The sequence below is a fragment of the Anomaloglossus baeobatrachus genome, chromosome 6, assembly GCF_048569485.1.
Source record: "Anomaloglossus baeobatrachus isolate aAnoBae1 chromosome 6, aAnoBae1.hap1, whole genome shotgun sequence".
Taxonomy (NCBI): domain Eukaryota; kingdom Metazoa; phylum Chordata; class Amphibia; order Anura; family Aromobatidae; genus Anomaloglossus; species Anomaloglossus baeobatrachus.
The window spans coordinates 547,133,989-547,149,498 of NC_134358.1; the positions used below are offsets into that span (position 1 = coordinate 547,133,989).

Sequence of the window (15,510 nt, forward strand, 5' to 3'; positions counted from 1 at the left end):
ATTACCTAAACTCAAGGATTGGCTGCAGCAGCGATGTACGCTTTAGTCATTATGTCACCGCTGCAGGCAATCACTGAGCTGCTGTAGCGGTGATGTGCTCTTTAGTCATTACATCACCGCTGCAGCCAATCACTGAGCTCGGGCCATCTACATTAGCTGAACGAAGTGATTGGCTGCAGTGGTGATGTGCGCTTTAGTCATTACATCACCACTGCACCCAAAACAGAGAGATTGAAGCAGCGTGGAGGATGATTGAGATTCACTTTCCTAAAAAGTGGAAAACCCCCTTTAAATGGGATTATTGTAGGGATCTGTGTGCACAGTCCCAGGACAGACGCTGTGAATATGCAGAAAATGCAGATTATAGCATCAATGATACAATGAAAGAACCAGACAGACAGATATGGATAGATCTCCCACCTGCACAGATGATTCCGGCTGCCGCTCCCGCACACAGTGGAGGTGACGCTTTGCCCTCGCTCAGGTTTTGCAGGCAGAATGACAGAGGAGGGAGTGGGCGTGGTTTGATGACAACTGTTGTCACCTAGTCTCCACCCCCTCTAGGCCGCGACCCCCCTGTTTTATACAAATGGAACAGACCGCAGTCTGAGCGACCAGTGAAAACAAAAGAGGACGCCAAGGAAGGGTCAACTGCAAAGAGCGATATAGGGGGGGAATAATAAAGCATGAGATGGGCGGCGTCACTGTGGCTTCTGGGCGGAGTTTAGTGCCGGCAGCTCTGTGCTGTTTCCCAATGCTGTGTTCTGATTGGCTGGGTGCACCTGAACTGATGTCTCACTATGTGACGTCACTGACTCAAGGCATCAATGATCAATGTGGAGCAGCGACGTCAGTGTCAGCCCGAGAGGCGGCGCGGTGCGGACGTGCTGCGGAGAGGCCTGTGTGCCTGTATATACCGTATACTGACTGATCACAGCTCTATATACCGCTATACTGACTGATCACAGCTCTATATACCGTATACTGACTGATCACAGCTCTATATACCGCTATACTGACTGATCACAGCTCTATATACCGTATACTGACTGATCACAGCTCTATATACCGCTATACTGACTGATCACAGCTCTATATACCGCTATACTGACTGATCACAGCTCTATATACCGCTATACTGACTGATCACAGCTGTATATACCGTATACTGACTGATCACAGCTCTATATACCGCTATACTGACTGATCACAGCTCTATATACCGCTATACTGACTGATCACAGCTGTATATACCGTATACTGACTGATCACAGCTCTATATACCGCTATACTGACTGATCACAGCTCTATATACCGCTATACTGACTGATCACAGCTCTATATACCGTATACTGACTGATCACAGCTCTATATACCGCTATACTGACTGATCACAGCTCTATATACCGCTATACTGACTGATCACAGCTGTATATACCGCTATACTGACTGATCACAGCTCTATATACCGTATACTGACTGATCACAGCTCTATATACCGCTATACTGACTGATCACAGCTCTATATACCGCTATACTGACTGATCACAGCTGTATATACCGTATACTGACTGATCACAGCTGTATATACCGTATACATGTAACGGGGTGCCAGGGGTGCCTCGGGGATTGTAGTCATGGCCCCTTTTTCTCTCAGGCTTACCCCCGGCTCCGCCGTCACTATCGGGACGGGAGATGTCTCGGTGGGGCAGAGTGTGGTGGTGCAGATGTCGTCCGACGTATAAACACATACCTCCCAACCGTCCCGGATACAGCGGGACAGTCCCTCTTCTGAGCCTTTGATCCCGGGTCCCGCCCGTGAGGCTGTTTATCCCGGCTCCACCCACCCACTGTAGCCCCGCCTCGCTGTTTCTCCCTTCTACTATTCATTACAGAGCCGAGCGCGCACCTACTCCTGTGACTGCTGCTGAGGTATGAATCACCCCCTGCAGCAGAGCGACCCCCCTGCAGCAGAGCGACCCCCCCCTGCAGCAGAGCCCCCCCCCCTCCCCCAGAGCCGACCCCCCCCAGTCCCGGAGCCTGCGTTTCCCTGCAGCTGTTCTCTCTGATTCCCCGTGTGCGGCTTCTCACTGCTGCAGACACGCAGGGAATCAGGAAGCTGAGGAGACCGTGCAATCAGCACTTATCTCCTGCAGATAGCAGTGACAATAACCTATGCAGAGTGACATCTGCAGGCTTCTATTACCGATCAGTGGTCTCCTGCCTGTGGAGCTGCTGGGTCCTAGCTTCCCAACAACTTCAGCTCTGCTTTATCCTGGCTCCTCTACCAGTTAAAGGGAACATGTCAGCAGAAATTTCACAATAAAAGTAATAGATTCCCCTCTGCAGCTCCTGGGCTGCTTCTGGAAAGGTTCCTGTTGTTATTGTGCCCCCTTTGAGACCTACAAAAATACTTTATGAAGTCTTACCTTTTTGTATGCAAATGTGTTTTTATGGTCACGGGGGCGGGCTGTCTGGCGTCCGTTATTCCCCCTCCTGCCGCTTTACGCAGTCCCCCATTGCTCATTTACATACACAAGGACACCTTCCTCATGTAACTGTCCTCCCGAAGATTTGCGCATGTGAACGCTTTTTCAGGTGATTGCGCAGGCACGAGATTATGGGCGGCGCTGTGATTGTCATCAGCAGCGTTAACCAAGTACCCGCCCATAATCTCGTGCCCGCACTTTTCCCTCTGACTCCACCGTTATGCGCAAGTGCTGGCCATATGAACCATGTTACCTATTACCGCTTGCACGAGATTATAAGCGGGTACTTGGATGACTTTGCTGATGACAATCACAGCGCCGCCCATAATCTCGCGCCCATGGTAATAGGTAACGTGGTTCATATGGCCAGTGCTTGCGCATAACGGTGGAGGCAGAGTGAGAAGCGCGGGCACGAGATTATGGGCGGGTACTTGGATGACGCTGCTGATGACAATCACAGCGCCGCCCATAATCTCGCGCCCATGGTAATAGGTAACGTGGTTCATATGGCCAGTGCTTGCGCATAACGGTGGAGGCAGAGTGAGAAGCGTGGGCACGAGATTATGGGTGGGTACTTGGATGACGCTGCTGATGACAATCACAGCGCCGCCCATAATCTCGCGCCTGCGCAATCACCTCAAAAGCGTTCACACTTTGCACAGTGCTTACTCCCGCGAGAGTGGCACTGGGCATGCACAAAACTTCAGGAGGACAGTTACATGAGGAAGGCGTCCTCATGTATGGAAATGACCAATGGGGGGCGGCGTACAACGGCAGGAGGGGGAATAACGGACGCCAGGCAGCCCGCCCCCGTGACCATAAAAACAGATTTGCATACAAAAAGGTAAGACTTCATAAAGTATTATTTTAGGTCTCAAAGGGGGCACAATAGCAACAGGAACCTTTCCAGAATTCATCCCAGGAGCTGCAGAGGGGGAATCTTTTATTTTTTTTGCTAAATTTCTGGTGACAGTTTCCCTTTAAAGGGAACCTATCAGGTGCAATCTGCACTCAGAGCCAGGAGCAGTTCTGGGTGTATATTGCTAATCCCTGCCTAACTGTCCCTGTATACACTAGCATAGATAAAGGCATCTATAGAAAAAGTATTTTTAAAGAGCTTATATCTTATGCTAATTAGCGCGGGGACTAGTCCCAAGGGCGTTACTTCACTTGGCTAGTCGGCTCATATAGCGTATTAGTACTCACACAGGGGCGTAATAACATGCTAACATGCTATGCGAGCCGACTAGCCAAGTGAAGTAACGCCCTTGTGAATAGTCCCCGCGCTCATTAGCATAAGATATAAGATCTTTAAAAATATTTGTTCTTGATCTCTTTATCTATGCTAGTGTATACAGGGACGGATAGGCAGGGATTAGCAATATACACCCAGAACTGCTCCTGGCTCTGAGTGCATATTGCACCTGACAGGTTCACTTTAAAGGGAACCTGTCACCAGATTTGGGCCTATAAGCTGCGGCCACCACCAGCGGGATCTTATGTACACATTCTAACATGCTGCATACCTCCCAACCGTCCCGGATACAGCGGAACTTTCACGCTTTACGTTGTTTGTCCCGTTGCCACGGGCGGGACGGCCGGCTCCCGGGCTCCGCCCACCCACTCTCTCTCCGCCTCCCTGCTTTTCCCTCCTACCATCCTAGTAGACGTGGCATAGAGAGGAGCACTGCCTGTGCTGCTGCTGGTACAGTAAACTAATCTCCCCAGCGCTGATTTCCCTCCCTCCCCCCTCACCCCCGGCCGGAGCCTGTCTGTGCGGTCGGCCGGCCGCCTGTCTGTGCGGTCGCCCCCCGCCGCCTGTCTGTGCGGGCGCCCCCCGCCGCCTGTCTGTGCGGGCGCCCCCCTGCCGCCTGTCTGTGCGGGCGCCCCCCTGCCGCCTGTCTGTGCGGGCGCCCCCCTGCCGCCTGTCTGTGCGGGCGCCCCCCTGCCGCCTGTCTGTGCGAGCGCCCCCCGCCGCCTGTCTGTGCGGGCGCCCCCCTGCCGCCTGTCTGTGCGGGCGCCCCCTGCCGCCTGTCTGTGCGGGCGCCCCCTGCCGCCTGTCTGTGCGGGCGCCCCCCTGCCGCCTGTCTGTGCGGGCGCCCCCCTGCCGCCTGTCTGTGCGGGCGCCCCCCTGCCGCCTGTCTGTGCGGGCGCCCCCCGCCGCCTGTCTGTGCGGGCGGCCCGCCGCCTCATTGTGCGGGCGGCCGGCCGCCTCTCTCTGCGGGCGGCGGGCCGCCTCTCTGTGCGGGCGGCCCGCCGCCTGTCTGTGAAGGCGGCCGGCCGCCTGTCTGTGAAGGCGACCGGCCGCCTCACTGTGGCTGCCTGCGTGTCCGTGCTGGAGGCCCGCCGGCTGCCTGCGTGTCCGTGCTGGAGGCCCGCCGGCTGCCTGCGTGTCCGTGCTGGAGGCCCGCCGGCTGCCTGCGTGTCCGTGCTGGAGGCCCGCCGGCTGCCTGCGTGTCCGTGCTGGAGGCCCGCCGGCTGCCTGCGTGTCCGTGCTGGAGGCCCGCTGGCTGCCTGCGTGTCCGTGCTGGAGGCCCGCTGGCTGCCTGCGTGTCCGTGCTGGAGGCCCGCCGGCTGCCTGCGTGTTTGTGCTGAATGGGTGTGGATGGGGAGTGGATATGGGCGTGACTGTGAAATGGGTGTGGTTAGGGGGCGTGGCCTAAAAATTTGCCGCGGCGCGCTACGCGTATATACCGCTATACTGTCTGATCACAGCTGTATATACCGCTATACGGACTGATCACAGCTATATATACTGCTATACTGTCTGATCACAGCTCTATATACCGCTATACTGACTGATCACAGGTCTATATACCGTTATACTGACTGATCACAGCTGTATATGTCCTGTGTGCACCTGTATATACCGCTATACTGACTGATCACAGCTGTTTATGTCCTGCGTGCACCTGTATATACCGCTATACTGTCTGATCACAGCTGTATATACCGCTATACGGACTGATCACAGCTGTATATACCGCTATACGAACTGATCACAGCTGTATATACCGCTATACGGACTGATCACAGCTATATATACTGCTATACTGACTGATCACAGCTGTTTATGTCCTGTGTGCACCTGTATATACCGCTATACTGAATCACAGCTGTATATATCCTGTGTGCACCTGTATATACCGCTATACTGACTGATCACAGGTCTATATACCGTTATACTGACTGATCACAGCTGTATATGTCCTGTGTGCACCTGTATATACCGCTATACTGACTGATCACAGCTGTTTATGTCCTGCGTGCACCTGTATATACCGCTATACTGTCTGATCACAGCTGTATATACCGCTATACGGACTGATCACAGCTGTATATACCGCTATACGAACTGATCACAGCTGTATATACCGCTATACCGACTGATCACAGCTCTATATACCGCTATACCGACTGATCACAGCTCTATATACCGCTATACTGACTGATCACAGCTGTATATACCGTATACATGTAACGGGGTGCCAGGGGTGCCTCGGGGATTGTAGTCATGGCCCCTTTTTCTCTCAGGCTTACCCCCGGCTCCGCCGTCACTATCGGGACAGGAGATGTCTCGGTGGGGCAGAGTGTGGTGGTGCAGATGTCGTCCGACGTATAAACACTTTCCAGGCATGATTCGGTGCAAATAAAAGACATTCTTTATTTTACAGTTCTTCACACAACCGGCAGTTACAGATGACACTTCACACTTCCTTGAGCTGGGGGAAAACCTGTCCTGACGTCTCCTCCAGTGGGGATGTGCCCGGCTAATCCTCTTCACCTGGCTCCCACTACGGCTACCCACAGACCGGACCCACACCGGGACTGCTTCACACTTTGAGGTTCCGCCTTCTCCTCTTCTCTCCGGCTTCCCTATTCATTCAGCTCCCACACTCTGCCCCTTCTCTGCTTCTTCTCTCCCGTCCCGGACACAACTCCCTTCTAGATCTCACACTTTCCTCAACAACACTATTTTTCCCTCCCCTTTCTGCTGCCGGCTCCTCCTCTCCTCTGTGGCGACAGCCGTCCCACCCGGCCACTAGGGGAACCCACTAAGACAATGTAGTAACAATAAAAACATTTTTATTAATATCAACAACGTTCCGGGTAGACTGCTTCTTTGTAAGGGGTCTGCCCACCCCTTACATACTGACTGATCACAGATCTATATACCGCTATACCGACTGATCACAGCTGTATATGTCGAGTGGTCACCTGTATATACCGCTATACTGACTGATCACAGCTGTTTATGTCCTGTGTGCACCTGTATATACCACTATACTGACTGATCACAGCTGTTTATGTCCTGTGTGCACCTGTATATACCGCTATACTGACTGATCACAGCTGTATATGTCGAGTGGTCACCTGTATATACCGCTATACTGACTGATCACAGCTGTTTATGTCCTGTGTGCACCTGTATATACCGCTATACTGACTGATCACAGCTGTTTATGTCCTGTGGTCACCTGTATATACCGCTATACTGACTGATCACAGCTGTTTATGTCCTGTGTGCACCTGTATATACCGCTATACTGACTGATCACAGCTGTTTATGTCCTGTGTGCACTTGTATATACCGCTATACTGACTGATCACAGCTGTTTATGTCCTGTGTGCACCTGTATATACCGCTATACCGACTGATCACAGCTGTATATGTCGAGTGGTCACCTGTATATACCGCTATACTGACTGATCACAGCTGTTTATGTCCTGTGTGCACCTGTATATACCACTATACTGACTGATCACAGCTGTTTATGTCCTGTGTGCACCTGTATATACCGCTATACTGACTGATCACAGCTGTTTATGTCCTGTGTGCACCTGTATATACCACTATACTGACTGATCACAGCTGTTTATGTCCTGTGTGCACCTGTATATACCGCTATTCTGACTGATCACAGCTGTTTATGTCCTGTGTGCACCTGTATATACCGCTATACTGACTGATCACAGCTGTATATATCCTGTGTGCACCTGTATATACCGCTATACTGACTGATCACAGCTGTTTATGTCCTGTGTGCACCTGTATATACCACTATACTGACTGATCACAGCTGTATATATCCTGTGTGCACCTGTATATACCGCTATACTGACTGATCACAGCTGTATATGTCCTGTGTGCACCTGTATATACCGCTATACTGACTGATCACAGCTGTATATATCCTGTGTGCACCTGTATATACCGCTATACTGACTGATCACAGCTGTATATGTCCTGTGTGCACCTGTATATACCGCTATACTGACTGATCACAGCTGTTTATGTCCTGTGTGCACCTGTATATACCGCTATACTGACTGATCACAGCTGTTTATGTCCTGTGTGCACCTGTATATACCGCTATACTGACTGATCACAGCTGTATATATCCTGTGTGCACCTGTATATACCGCTATACTGACTGATCACAGCTGTTTGTCCTGTGTGCACCTGTATATACCACTATACTGACTGATCACAGCTGTATATGTCCTGTGTGCACCTGTATATACCGCTATACTGTCTGATCACAGCTGTATATACCGCTATACGGACTGATCACAGCTATATATACTGCTATACTGTCTGATCACAGCTCTATATACCGCTATACTGACTGATCACAGGTCTATATACCGTTATACTGACTGATCACAGCTGTATATGTCCTGTGTGCACCTGTATATACCGCTATACTGACTGATCACAGCTGTTTATGTCCTGCGTGCACCTGTATATACCGCTATACTGTCTGATCACAGCTGTATATACCGCTATACGGACTGATCACAGCTGTATATACCGCTATACGAACTGATCACAGCTGTATATACCGCTATACGGACTGATCACAGCTATATATACTGCTATACTGACTGATCACAGCTGTTTATGTCCTGTGTGCACCTGTATATACCGCTATACTGAATCACAGCTGTATATATCCTGTGTGCACCTGTATATACCGCTATACTGACTGATCACAGGTCTATATACCGTTATACTGACTGATCACAGCTGTATATGTCCTGTGTGCACCTGTATATACCGCTATACTGACTGATCACAGCTGTTTATGTCCTGCGTGCACCTGTATATACCGCTATACTGTCTGATCACAGCTGTATATACCGCTATACGGACTGATCACAGCTGTATATACCGCTATACGAACTGATCACAGCTGTATATACCGCTATACCGACTGATCACAGCTCTATATACCGCTATACCGACTGATCACAGCTCTATATACCGCTATACTGACTGATCACAGCTGTATATACCGTATACATGTAACGGGGTGCCAGGGGTGCCTCGGGGATTGTAGTCATGGCCCCTTTTTCTCTCAGGCTTACCCCCGGCTCCGCCGTCACTATCGGGACAGGAGATGTCTCGGTGGGGCAGAGTGTGGTGGTGCAGATGTCGTCCGACGTATAAACACTTTCCAGGCATGATTCGTGGCAAATAAAAGACATTCTTTATTTTACAGTTCTTCACACAACCGGCAGTTACAGATGACACTTCACACTTCCTTGAGCTGGGGGAAAACCTGTCCTGACGTCTCCTCCAGTGGGGATGTGCCCGGCTAATCCTCTTCACCTGGCTCCCACTACGGCTACCCACAGACCGGACCCACACCGGGACTGCTTCACACTTTGAGGTTCCGCCTTCTCCTCTTCTCTCCGGCTTCCCTATTCATTCAGCTCCCACACTCTGCCCCTTCTCTGCTTCTTCTCTCCCGTCCCGGACACAACTCCCTTCTAGATCTCACACTTTCCTCAACAACACTATTTTTCCCTCCCCTTTCTGCTGCCGGCTCCTCCTCTCCTCTGTGGCGACAGCCGTCCCACCCGGCCACTAGGGGAACCCACTAAGACAATGTAGTAACAATAAAAACATTTTTATTAATATCAACAACGTTCCGGGTAGACTGCTTCTTTGTAAGGGGTCTGCCCACCCCTTACATACTGACTGATCACAGATCTATATACCGCTATACCGACTGATCACAGCTGTATATGTCGAGTGGTCACCTGTATATACCGCTATACTGACTGATCACAGCTGTTTATGTCCTGTGTGCACCTGTATATACCACTATACTGACTGATCACAGCTGTTTATGTCCTGTGTGCACCTGTATATACCGCTATACTGACTGATCACAGCTGTTTATGTCCTGTGTGCACCTGTATATACCGCTATACTGACTGATCACAGCTGTATATGTCGAGTGGTCACCTGTATATACCGCTATACTGACTGATCACAGCTGTTTATGTCCTGTGTGCACCTGTATATACCGCTATACTGACTGATCACAGCTGTTTATGTCCTGTGGTCACCTGTATATACCGCTATACTGACTGATCACAGCTGTTTATGTCCTGTGTGCACCTGTATATACCGCTATACTGACTGATCACAGCTGTTTATGTCCTGTGTGCACTTGTATATACCGCTATACTGACTGATCACAGCTGTTTATGTCCTGTGTGCACCTGTATATACCGCTATACCGACTGATCACAGCTGTATATGTCGAGTGGTCACCTGTATATACCGCTATACTGACTGATCACAGCTGTTTATGTCCTGTGTGCACCTGTATATACCACTATACTGACTGATCACAGCTGTTTATGTCCTGTGTGCACCTGTATATACCGCTATACTGACTGATCACAGCTGTTTATGTCCTGTGTGCACCTGTATATACCACTATACTGACTGATCACAGCTGTTTATGTCCTGTGTGCACCTGTATATACCGCTATACTGACTGATCACAGCTGTTTATGTCCTGTGTGCACCTGTATATACCGCTATACTGACTGATCACAGCTGTTTATGTCCTGTGTGCACCTGTATATACCGCTATACTGACTGATCACAGCTGTATATATCCTGTGTGCACCTGTATATACCGCTATACTGACTGATCACAGCTGTTTGTCCTGTGTGCACCTGTATATACCACTATACTGACTGATCACAGCTGTATATGTCCTGTGTGCACCTGTATATACCGCTATACTGTCTGATCACAGCTGTATATACCGCTATACGGACTGATCACAGCTATATATACTGCTATACTGTCTGATCACAGCTCTATATACCGCTATACTGACTGATCACAGGTCTATATACCGTTATACTGACTGATCACAGCTGTATATGTCCTGTGTGCACCTGTATATACCGCTATACTGACTGATCACAGCTGTTTATGTCCTGCGTGCACCTGTATATACCGCTATACTGTCTGATCACAGCTGTATATACCGCTATACGGACTGATCACAGCTGTATATACCGCTATACGAACTGATCACAGCTGTATATACCGCTATACGGACTGATCACAGCTATATATACTGCTATACTGACTGATCACAGCTGTTTATGTCCTGTGTGCACCTGTATATACCGCTATACTGAATCACAGCTGTATATATCCTGTGTGCACCTGTATATACCGCTATACTGACTGATCACAGGTCTATATACCGTTATACTGACTGATCACAGCTGTATATGTCCTGTGTGCACCTGTATATACCGCTATACTGACTGATCACAGCTGTTTATGTCCTGCGTGCACCTGTATATACCGCTATACTGTCTGATCACAGCTGTATATACCGCTATACGGACTGATCACAGCTGTATATACCGCTATACGAACTGATCACAGCTGTATATACCGCTATACGGACTGATCACAGCTATATATACTGCTATACTGACTGATCACAGCTGTTTATGTCCTGTGTGCACCTGTATATACCGCTATACTGAATCACAGCTGTATATATCCTGTGTGCACCTGTATATACCGCTATACTGACTGATCACAGCTGTATATGTCCTGTGTGCACCTGTATATACCGCTATACTGACTGATCACAGCTGTATATGTCCTGTGTGCACCTGTATATACCGCTATACTGACTGACCACAGCTGTATATATCCTGTGTGCACCTGTATATACCGCTATACTGACTGATCACAGCTGTATATATCCTGTGTGCACCTGTATATACCGCTATACTGACTGATCACAGCTGTATATATCCTGTGTGCACCTGTATATACCGCTATACTGACTGACCACAGCTGTATATATCCTGTGTGCACCTGTATATACCGCTATACTGACTGATCACAGCTGTATATGTCCTGTGTGCACCTGTATATACCGCTATACTGTCTGATCACAGCTGTATATGTCCCGTGGGTACCTGTATATACCGCTATACTGTCTGATCACAGCTGTATATATCCTGTGTGCACCTGTATATACCGCTATACTGACTGATCACAGCTGTTTATGTCCTGTGTGCACCTGTATATACCACTATACTGACTGATCACAGCTGTATATATCCTGTGTGCACCTGTATATACCGCTATACTGACTGATCACAGCTGTATATATCCTGTGTGCACCTGTATATACCGCTATACTGTCTGATCACAGCTGTATATGTCCCGTGGGTACCTGTATATACCGCTATACTGTCTGATCACAGCTGTATATATCCTGTGTGCACCTGTATATACCGCTATACTGACTGATCACAGCTGTTTATGTCCTGTGTGCACCTGTATATACCACTATACTGACTGATCACAGCTGTATATATCCTGTGTGCACCTGTATATACCGCTATACTGACTGATCACAGCTGTTTATGTCCTGTGTGCACCTGTATATACCGCTATACTGACTGATCACAGCTGTATATATCCTGTGTGCACCTGTATATACCGCTATACTGACTGATCACAGCTGTATATATCCTGTGTGCACCTGTATATACCGCTATACTGTCTGATCACAGCTGTATATGTCCCGTGGGTACCTGTATATACCGCTATACTGTCTGATCACAGCTGTATATATCCTGTGTGCACCTGTATATACCGCTATACTGACTGATCACAGCTGTTTATGTCCTGTGTGCACCTGTATATACCACTATACTGACTGATCACAGCTGTATATATCCTGTGTGCACCTGTATATACCGCTATACTGACTGATCACAGCTGTTTATGTCCTGTGTGCACCTGTATATACCGCTATACTGACTGATCACAGCTGTATATATCCTGTGTGCACCTGTATATACCGCTATACTGACTGACCACAGCTGTATATGTCCTGTGTGCACCTGTATATACCGCTATACTGACTGATCACAGCTCTATATACCGCTAAACTGACTGATCACAGCTCTATATAACGCTATACTGACTGATCACAGCTCTATATACCGCTATACTGACTGATCACAGCTCTATATACCGCTATACTGACTGATCACAGCTCTATATACCGCTATACTGACTGATCACAGCTCTATATACCGCTATACTGACTGATCACAGCTCTATATACCGCTATACTGACTGATCACAGCTCTATATACCGCTATACTGACTGATCACAGCTCTATATACCGCTATACTGACTGATCACAGCTCTATATACCGCTATACTGACTGATCACAGCTCTATATACCGCTATACTGACTGATCACAGCTCTATATACCGCTATACTGACTGATCACAGCTCTATATACCGTTATACTGACTGATCACAGCTCTATATACCGCTATACTGACTGATCACAGCTCTATATACCGCTATACTGACTGATCACAGCTCTATATACCGCTATACTGACTGATCACAGCTCTATATACCGCTATACTGACTGATCACAGCTCTATATACCGCTATACTGACTGATCACAGCTCTATATACCGCTATACTGACTGATCACAGCTCTATATACCGCTATACTGACTGATCACAGCTCTATATACCGCTATACTGACTGATCACAGCTCTATATACCGCTATACTGACTGATCACAGCTTTATATACCGCTATACTGACTGATCACAGCTCTATATACCGTTATACTGACTGATCACAGCTGTGTATGCCTTGTGTGCAGAATTATTAGGCAAGTTGTATTTTAGAGGATTTTTTTTTTATTGATCAACAACTATGTTCTCAATCAACCCAAAAAACTCATAAATATCAAAGCTTAATATTTTTGGAAGTTGGAGTGGGGTTTGTATTAGATTTGGCTATCTTAGGAGGATATCCGTTTTTCCCCAGGTAATCCAATATAACTGCACAACATTTAGAAATAAACATTTCTGACATGCAAAAACAAAACCCCAAAAAATCAGTGACCAATATAGCCACCTTTCTTTATGATGACACTCAGCAGCCGACCATCCATAGATTCTGTCATTGCTTGATCTGTTTATGATCCACATTGCGTGCAGCAGCCACCACAGCCTCCAGACACTGCTCCGAGAGGTGGACTGTTTTCCCTCCCTGTAGATCTCACATTTTATGAGGGACCACAGGTTCTCTATGGGGTTCAGATCAGGTGAACAAGGGGGCCATGTCATTATTTTTTTCATCTTTTAGACCTTTACTGGCCAGCCATGCTGTGGAGTAGTTGGATGCATGTGATGGAGCATTGTCCTGCATGAAAATCATGTTTTTCTTGAACGATATCGACTTCTTCCTGTATCACTGCTTGAAGATGTTGTCTTCCAGAAACTGGCAGTAGGTCTGGGAGTTGAGCTTCACTCCATCCTCAACCCGAAAAGGTCTCACAAGTTCATCTTTGATACCAGTGCCCACCTCCACCTTGCTGGTGTCTGAGTCGGAGTGGACCTCTCTGCCCTTTACTGATCCAGCCTCTGGCCCATCCATCTGCCCATCAAGAGTCACTCTCATTTCATCAGTCCATAAAACCTTTGAAAAATCAGTCTTAAGATATTTCTTGGCCCAGTCTTGAGGTTTTATCTTCTGTTTCTTGTTCAGAGGTGGTGGTTTTTCAGCCTTCCTTACCTTGGCCATGTCCCTGAGTATGGCACACCTTGTGCTTTTTGATACTCCAGTAACGTTGCCGCTCTGAAATATGGCCAAACTGGTGGCAAATGGCATCTTGGCAGCTTCACGCTTGATTTTCCTCAATTCATGGGCAGTTATTTTGCGCCTTTTTTGCCCAAAACGCTTCTTGCGACCCTGTTGGTTATTTTCCATGAAACGCTTGATTGTTCGGTGATCACGCTTCAAAAGCTTAGCAATTTCCAGACTGCTGCATCCCTCTGCAAGACATCTCACAATTGTGGACTTTTCAGAGCCCGTCAAATCTCTCTTCTGACCCATTTTGCCAAAGGAAAGGAAGTTTCCTAATAATTAAGCACCCCTTATATAGGGTGTTGATGTCATTACACCGCACCCCTCCTCATTACAGAGATGCACATCACCTGATTTACTTAATTGGTAGTTGGCACTCAGCCTATACAGCTTGGAGGAGGACGACATGTATAACAAGTATCATAGGATCAAAATACTCATCTGCCTAATAATTCTGCACACAATGTGTAAACCACAATACTGACTGATCACAGCTGTGTATGTCCCTTGTGCACCTGTAAATACTGCTATACTGTCTGATCACAGCTGTATATACCGCTATAATGTATGATCACATCTGTATATGCCCTGTGTGCACCTGTATATACCGCTATACTGACTGATCACAGCTGTATATGTCCCGTGGGTACCTGTATATACCGCTATACTGTCTGATCACAGTTGTATATGTCCCATGGGTACCTGTATATACCGCTATACTGTCTGATCACAGCTGTATATGTCCCGTGGGTACCTGTATATACCGCTATACTGTCTGATCACAGTTGTATATGTCCCATGGGTACCTGTATATACCGCTATACTGTCTGATCACAGCTGTATATGTCCCGTGGGTACCTGTATATACCACTATACTGACTGATCACAGCTGTATATGTCCCGTGGGTACCTGTATATACCGCTATATTGTCTGATCACATCTGTATATGTCCCGTGGGTACCTGTATATACCGCTATACTGTCTGATCACAGTTGTATATGTCCCGTGGGTACCTGTATATACCGCTATACTGT

The 15,510-nt window shown here is 48.1% G+C and overlaps 1 long non-coding RNA gene across 1 annotated transcript in view; it reads left to right on the top strand.

Annotated features, from left to right (window-relative positions):
• The first annotated feature begins 1,889 nt into the window (after window positions 1–1,889).
• LOC142244590 (uncharacterized) overlaps window positions 1,890–15,510 on the top strand; it is a 30,054-nt gene continuing 16,433 nt past the window's right edge. Inside the window, exon 1 of the long non-coding RNA XR_012724597.1 lies at window positions 1,890–1,932. This is a non-coding gene — a long non-coding RNA (uncharacterized LOC142244590). The remainder of the gene's footprint in view (window positions 1,933–15,510) is intronic.